The sequence below is a fragment of the Choloepus didactylus genome, chromosome X (genome assembly GCF_015220235.1).
Source record: "Choloepus didactylus isolate mChoDid1 chromosome X, mChoDid1.pri, whole genome shotgun sequence".
NCBI classification, from domain to species: domain Eukaryota; kingdom Metazoa; phylum Chordata; class Mammalia; order Pilosa; family Megalonychidae; genus Choloepus; species Choloepus didactylus.
In genome coordinates this window covers 105,182,192-105,189,706 of record NC_051334.1, presented here as the reverse complement: position 1 = coordinate 105,189,706, position 7,515 = coordinate 105,182,192, and positions in this window count along the sequence as shown.

The following is a 7,515-nucleotide window of genomic DNA, read 5'->3' as shown; positions in this document are numbered from 1 at the left end:
ATATTTCCCTAAATTTTCTTCGAAAAGTTTTATGGTCTTGGATCTAATATTTAGTTCTTTGATCCATTTTGAGATAATTTTGTGTGAGGTGTGAGACAGGGGTCCTCTTTTATTCTTCTGGATTTGAATATCCGGTTCTCTAAGCACTCTTTGTTGAAGAGGCTGCTTGTCCCAGTTGAATCTACTTGATAGTCTTATCAAAGATCAATTGTCCATAGATGCAAGTATCTATTTCTGAACACAAAAATTATATTCCACTGGTAAGTATACCAATCTTTTTTCCAGTACCATGTTGTTTTGACTTCTGTAGCTTTGTAATATGCTTTAAAGTCAGTATGAGAACTCTGACTTCATTTTTCTTTCTCAAAATATTTTAAGCTATTCAGGACATCCTGCCCTTTCAAATAAATTTGATTATTAGTTTTTCTATTTCCGCAAAGTAAGTTGGGATTTTATCTGGTATTTCATTGAATCTATAAATCAATTTATGTAGAACTGAGATCTTAAATATACTTATTCTTCCAATTCATGTGCATGGTATGTCCTCCCATTTATTGACATCATTTCTTTTAGTAATGTTATGTAGTTTCCTGTGTGTAGGTCTTTCATGTCCATGGTTAAATTTATTCCTAAATATTTGATTCTTTTGGTTGCTATTTTAAATGGAATTATTTTCTTGATTTCCTCCTCAGATTGCTCCTTACTAGTGTATAGAAACACTATTGATTTTTGTGCATTGATCTTGTATCCTGCCACTTTGCTGTATTCATTTATTAGCTCTAGTAACTTTATATTTTTCAGGATTGTCTACATATATGATAATGTCATCTGCAAACAGTGAAAGTTTTACTTCTTCCTTTCCAATTTGGATGCCTTTTATTTCTTTTTCCAGCTTAATTGCTATATTTAGAACTTTCAGCACAATGCTGAATAGCAATGTTGACAGTGGGAAACCCTGTCTTGCTCCTGATATTAGAAGGAACACTTTCAGTCATTTCCCACTGATTATGATGTTATTTGTGGGTTTTTCATGTATTCCTTTTATCATGTTGAGGAAGATTCCTTCTACTCCTATCCTTTGAAGGGTTTTCGTCAAGAAAGGATGCTGAATTTTGTCAAGTATTTTTTCTGCATCAATTGAGATGGCTCATGTGGTTTTTCCTCTTTAATTTATTGATGTACGTTACATTAATTGATTTTCTTTTGTTGAGCCACCCTGGAATAAAGCCCACTTTGTCATGGGTTATAATTCTTTTAATGTGCTGCTAAATTCAATTTGCAAGTACTTTGTTCAGGATTTTTGGGTATATACTCATTAAGGGATTGGTGTGAAATTTTCATTTCTTATGGTATCTTTGTCTGGCTTTGGTATTAGGGTGATGTTGATTCATAGATGAATTACCTTTTCCTCCTCTTCAATATTTTGAGGAGTTTGAGCAGGATTGGTAATAACTCCTTCTTTAGTACTTGGTAGAATTCACATGTGAGTTCATGTGGTCCTGGAATTTCCTTTTCCAGGAGTTTTTTGATGACTGATTCAATCTCTTTACTTGTGGTTGGTTTGTTGAGGTCTTCTATTTCTTCTCAAGTCAATGTTGGTTTTTCATGCTTTTCTATGATGTTGTCCATTTTGTCTCAGTTGTCTAGTGTGTTATCATACAGCTGTTCATAGTATCTTCTCATGAACTCCTTTATTTTCTGCAAGGTCAGTATTTATGTTCTCTCTCCCATTTCTTATTTTATTTATTTGCATCCTCTCTTTTTCTTGTCAGCCTGGCTAAAGGTCCATCAATTTGATTGACTTTACTCCAAGAATCAACTTCTGCTTTTGTTGTTTCTCTCTAATATTTTCATGCTCTCAATTTCATTTATTTCTTCTCTAATTTCTGTGATTTCTTTCCTTCCATTTGCTTTGGGGTTAGTTTGCTATTCTTTCTCAAGTTCCTCCAGATGAGCAGTAAAGTACTTGGTTTCTGCTCTTTCTTCTTTTTTAGTATAGGTGTTTTTCAGGATAAGTTTCCCTCTCAGCACTATCTTTGCTGCATTTCATAAGTTTTGATATTTTATGCTCCATTTTCATTTGCCTTGATATATATTCTGATTTATCTTGTAATTTCTTCCTTAACTCAAGAGTTGTTTAAAATTGTGTTGTTTAACCTCCATATGTGTGCTGGTTTGGATGCACTGTGCCCCCCATAGCTACATTTTCTTTGATGCAATCTTGTGTGAGCAGATGTATTAGTATTGATTAGGTTGGAACTTATTGATTGAGTGTTTCCATGGAGATGTGACCCAATCAACTGTGGACAAGACCTTGATTGGATAATTTCCATGGAGGTGTTACCCCATCCATTCAAGGTGGGTCTGAATTAAATCACTGGAGACATATAAAAATTTCAGACTGAAGGAGTTTGCTGCTTGCTGCAGCTGAGAGACATTTTGAAGATGACCATTGAAAGCTGATATTTTGGAGAATGCCATTTTGAAACACAACCTGGGAGTAAGCAGATGCCAGCCACATGCCTTCCCAGCTCACAGAGGTTTTCCAGATGCTATCAGTGTTCTCCAGTGGAGGTACTCTATTGCTGATGCCTTACCTTGGACACTTTATGGCCTTAAGACTGTAACTTTGTAACCAAATAAACCCCCTTTATTAAATCCAGTCCATTTCAGGTATTTTGCATAACAGCAGCATTAGCAAACCAGAACAATATGTTTGTGAATTTTCTGGCCTTCTGTCTGTTATTGATTTTCAACTTCATTCCATTGTGATATGAGAAAGTGTTTTGTATAATTTTGATCTTTAAAAATTTATTGAGACTTGCTTTGTGACTCAATATGTGGTCTATCCTGAAGAATGAACCATGGGCACTTGAGGAAAATGTATATCCTGCTTTTGTTGGGTGCAATGTTCTGTAAATGTCTGCTAAGTCTAGTTCATTTATCATTTTATTAAATATCTCTGTTTCATTATTGATCTGTCTAGATGTTCTGTCCATTGATGAAATTGGTGTATTGAAGTCTCCAACTACTATTGTAGAAGTGTTTACTTCTCCCTTTATTCAATGTTTGCCTCAAGTATTTTGGGGGCACTCTGGCTCATTGCATAGATATTTATGTTTTTTTTTATGTCTTCTTGATGGATTGTGCCTTTTATTAATACATGGTGTCCTTCTTTGTCTCTTAATTATTATACATTTGAAGCCTACCTTGCCTGATATTGGTATAGCTACCACTACTCTTTTCTGGTTGTTGTTTGCATTAAGTACTGGTTTCCAATATTTCACTTCCAACCTGTTTTGTCCTTCGATCTCAAATGAGTCTCTTGTAGACAGCATATAGATTGACACTATTTTTAAATCCATTCTGCCAGTCTATGCCTTTTGATTGGGGTGTTTAATCAATTACCATTTAATATGACTTCTGAAATGGCATTAGTTTCTTCAACCATTTTTTCCTTTTGGACTTTATATGTCATATATTTTTTCTTTCTTTTCATCCTTTTAGTTACTCTTACTGCTAATCTTCATTTCCATGCTTTTCAACAAACATCTCTCTTCTGTCTTTTCCTATCTGTCTATAGCACTCCCTTTAGTATTTCTTCTAAAGCAGGTCTCTGGTGCATGAACTCTCTCAGTGTCTGTTTATCTGAAAACATTTTAAACTCTCCTTCACTTTTTAAATTCATTTTTATTGAGATATATTCACATACCATGCAGTCATACAAAGCATACATTCAATTGTACAACATACCATTATATAGTTTTGTGTTCATCAGCAAAAATGATTTTTGAATGTTTACATTATCACACACAAAAATAATAAGAATAAAAATTAAAGTGAGAAAGAAGAATTAAAGCAGAAAAGAACACTGGGTGCCTTTTTTTTTTGCCCCCATTTTTCTACTCATTAATCCATACACTGGACAAAGGGGATTGTGGTTCATATGGCTTTCCCAATCACATTGTCACTCTTCATAAGCTACATTTTTATACAATCGTCTTCAAGATTCATGGGATCTGGGTTGCAGTTTGATAGTTTCAGGTATTTATTGCTAGCTATTCCAATTCATTAGAACCTGAAAATGGTTGTCGTTATTGTGCATAAGAGTGGCCACCAGAGTGAACTCTCAGCTCCTTTTGGAATCTCTCAGCCACTAAAACATTTCATTTCCTTTCACATCCCCCTTTTGGTAAAGAAGATGTTCTCCATCCTATGATGCTGGGTTTAGATTCCTCCCCAGGAGTCATATTCCATGTTGCCAGGGAGAGTCACTCCCCTGGGTGTCAGATACCACATGGGGGGAGGGCAGTGATTTCACCTGCCTAGTTGGCTTAGCTAGAGAGAGAGGGCCATATCTGAGGAACAAAAAGGCATTTGGGAGGCGGCCCTTAGCACAATTATAGGCAGGCCTAGCCTCCCCTTTGCAACAGTCTTGTCAAGGGCAATTCCTATGGTAGAGGTCTCAGCCCATCAAACCACTAGTCCTCTATGTCTGTGAGCATATCAGCAACAATCAAGGTGGGGAAGCCCAACCCCCCTGAATTCTCCACCAGCTCCTCAAGGGGGCTCTGCATTTTTTTTATTGTTTTGTTTTTTTTAAATTAACTCTCTGTTTTAAAATTAATGATATAAAAAATTAAAAAAAAAACTACTGTAAAACATTTCAAACAAACATAACGTAACAAGGGAGTAAGAATAAGACAACTAACCTGAAATAACTACTTTACTTCCAACATGTTCCTACTCTACCCCAAGAAAATAAGCTAATATAGCAACATTTCTGTGAACATGTTCCTGCCATACCCATCAGAAATTAACAAACCATAGTCATTCCTGGGCATTCCTAGAATGTTAAATTTACCCACGATAGCTTATTTGTTCTTATTGGGTCATGATTTCCCCTTCATTAATTGCTCTCTATTGCTAGTTCCCCTACATTCTACATTCTAAACCATTTATTTTACATTTTTCAGTGTTCACATTAGTGGTAGCATATAATATTTCTCTTTTTGTGCCTGGCTTATTTCTTTCAGCATTAAGTCTTCAAGGTTAATCCATGTTGTCATGTTTCATGACATCATTCCTTCTTACTGCTGTGTAGTATTCCATCATGTGTATATACCACAATTTATTCATCCACTCATCTGTTGAAGGACATTTGGGTTGTTTCCATCTCTTGGCAAGTGTGAATAATGCTGCTATGAACATTGGTGTTCTAGTTTGCTAATGCTGCTGGAATGCAAAACGCCAGAGATGGATTGGCTTTTATAAAGGGGGTTTATTTGGTTACACAGTTGCAGTCTTAAGGCCATAAAGTGTCCAAGGTAACACATCAGCAATCAGGTACCTTCACTGGAGGATAGCCAGTAGTGTCCGGAAAACCTCTGTTAGCTGGGAAGGCAAGTGGCTGGCGTCTGGTCCAAAGTTCTGGTTTCAAAATGGCTTTCTCCCAGGACATTCCTCACTAGGCTGTGGTTCCTCAAAAATGTCACTCTTAATTGCACTTGGGGTATTTTTCCTCTCTTAGCTTCTCTGGAGCAAGAGTCTGCTTTCAACAGCCATCTTCAAAATGTCTCTCATCTGCAGCTCCTGTGCTTTCTTCAAAGTGTCCCTCTTGGCTGTGGCTCCTCTTCAAAACATCACTCACAGCTGCACCGAGTTCCCTCTGCCTGTCAGATCATTTATATATATATCTCCACTGATCAAGGCCCAACCTGAATGGGTGGGGCCATGCCTCCATGGCAATATCTAATCAGAGTCATCACCCACAGCTGAGTGGGGCACATCTCCAAAGAAACACTCAAGGAAATCTAATCAAAACTGATAACATCTGCCCACCCAAGATTACATCAAAAATAATGGCATTTGCGGGACATAATATATTCAAACTGGCACAATTGGCATGCAGATATCTGTTTGTTTCATTGCTTTCAGACCTTCCTGGTATATACTAAGAAGTGCAATCACTGGATCAAAGGTTAATTCTATATATAGTTTTCTAAGGAATGGCCAGACTGACTGCCAGAGTGGTTGAACCATTATACAGTTCCAGCAACAATGAATGAGTTCCAATTTCTCCACATCCTCTCTAGCATTTGTAGTTTCCTGTTTGTTTATGGTAACCATTCTAATTGGTGTGAGATGGTATCTCATTGTGGTCTTAATTTGCATCTCTCTAATAGCTAGTGAAGTTGAACATTTTTTCATGTGTTTCTTGGCCATTTGTATTTCTTCTTCAGAGAACTGTCTTTCCATATCTTTTGCCCATTTGGTAACTGGGCTGTCTGTACTATTCTCATTGAGTAGTAGGATTTCTTTATATATGCAAGATATCAGTCTTTTGTCAGATACATGGTTTCTAAAAATTTTTCTCCCATTGAGTTTGCTGCCTCTTCACCATTTTGACAAATTCCTTTGAGTACAGAAACTTCTTAGTTTGAGGAGTTCCCATTTATCTATTTTGTTGTTATTGCTTGTGCTTTTGGTTTAAGGTCTAGGAAGTGGCCACCTAATACAAGGTCTTGAAGATGTTTCCCTACATTATCTTCTAGAAGATAGATGGCATCATGTGTATATACCACAATTTATTCATCCACTCATCTGTTGAAGGACATTTGGGTTGTTTCCATCTCTTGGCAAGTGTGAATAATGCTGCTATGAACATTGGTGTTCTAGTTTGCTAATGCTGCTGGAATGCAAAACGCCAGAGATGGATTGGCTTTTATAAAGGGGGTTTATTTGGTTACACAGTTGCAGTCTTAAGGCCATAAAGTGTCCAAGGTAACACATCAGCAATCAGGTACCTTCACTGGAGGATAGCCAGTAGTGTCCGGAAAACCTCTGTTAGCTGGGAAGGCAAGTGGCTGGCGTCTGGTCCAAAGTTCTGGTTTCAAAATGGCTTTCTCCCAGGACATTCCTCACTAGGCTGTCATGTTTCATGACATCATTCCTTCTTACTGCTGTGTAGTATTCCATCATGTGTATATACCACAATTTATTCATCCACTCATCTGTTGAAGGACATTTGGGTTGTTTCCATCTCTTGGCAAGTGTGAATAATGCTGCTATGAACATTGGTGTTCTAGTTTGCTAATGCTGCTGGAATGCAAAACGCCAGAGATGGATTGGCTTTTATAAAGGGGGTTTATTTGGTTACACAGTTGCAGTCTTAAGGCCATAAAGTGTCCAAGGTAACACATCAGCAATCAGGTACCTTCACTGGAGGATAGCCAGTAGTGTCCGGAAAACCTCTGTTAGCTGGGAAGGCAAGTGGCTGGCGTCTGGTCCAAAGTTCTGGTTTCAAAATGGCTTTCTCCCAGGACATTCCTCACTAGGCTGTGGTTCCTCAAAAATGTCACTCTTAATTGCACTTGGGGTATTTTTCCTCTCTTAGCTTCTCTGGAGCAAGAGTCTGCTTTCAACAGCCATCTTCAAAATGTCTCTCATCTGCAGCTCCTGTGCTTTCTTCAAAGTGTCCCTCTTGGCTGTGGCTCCTCTTCAAAACATCACTCA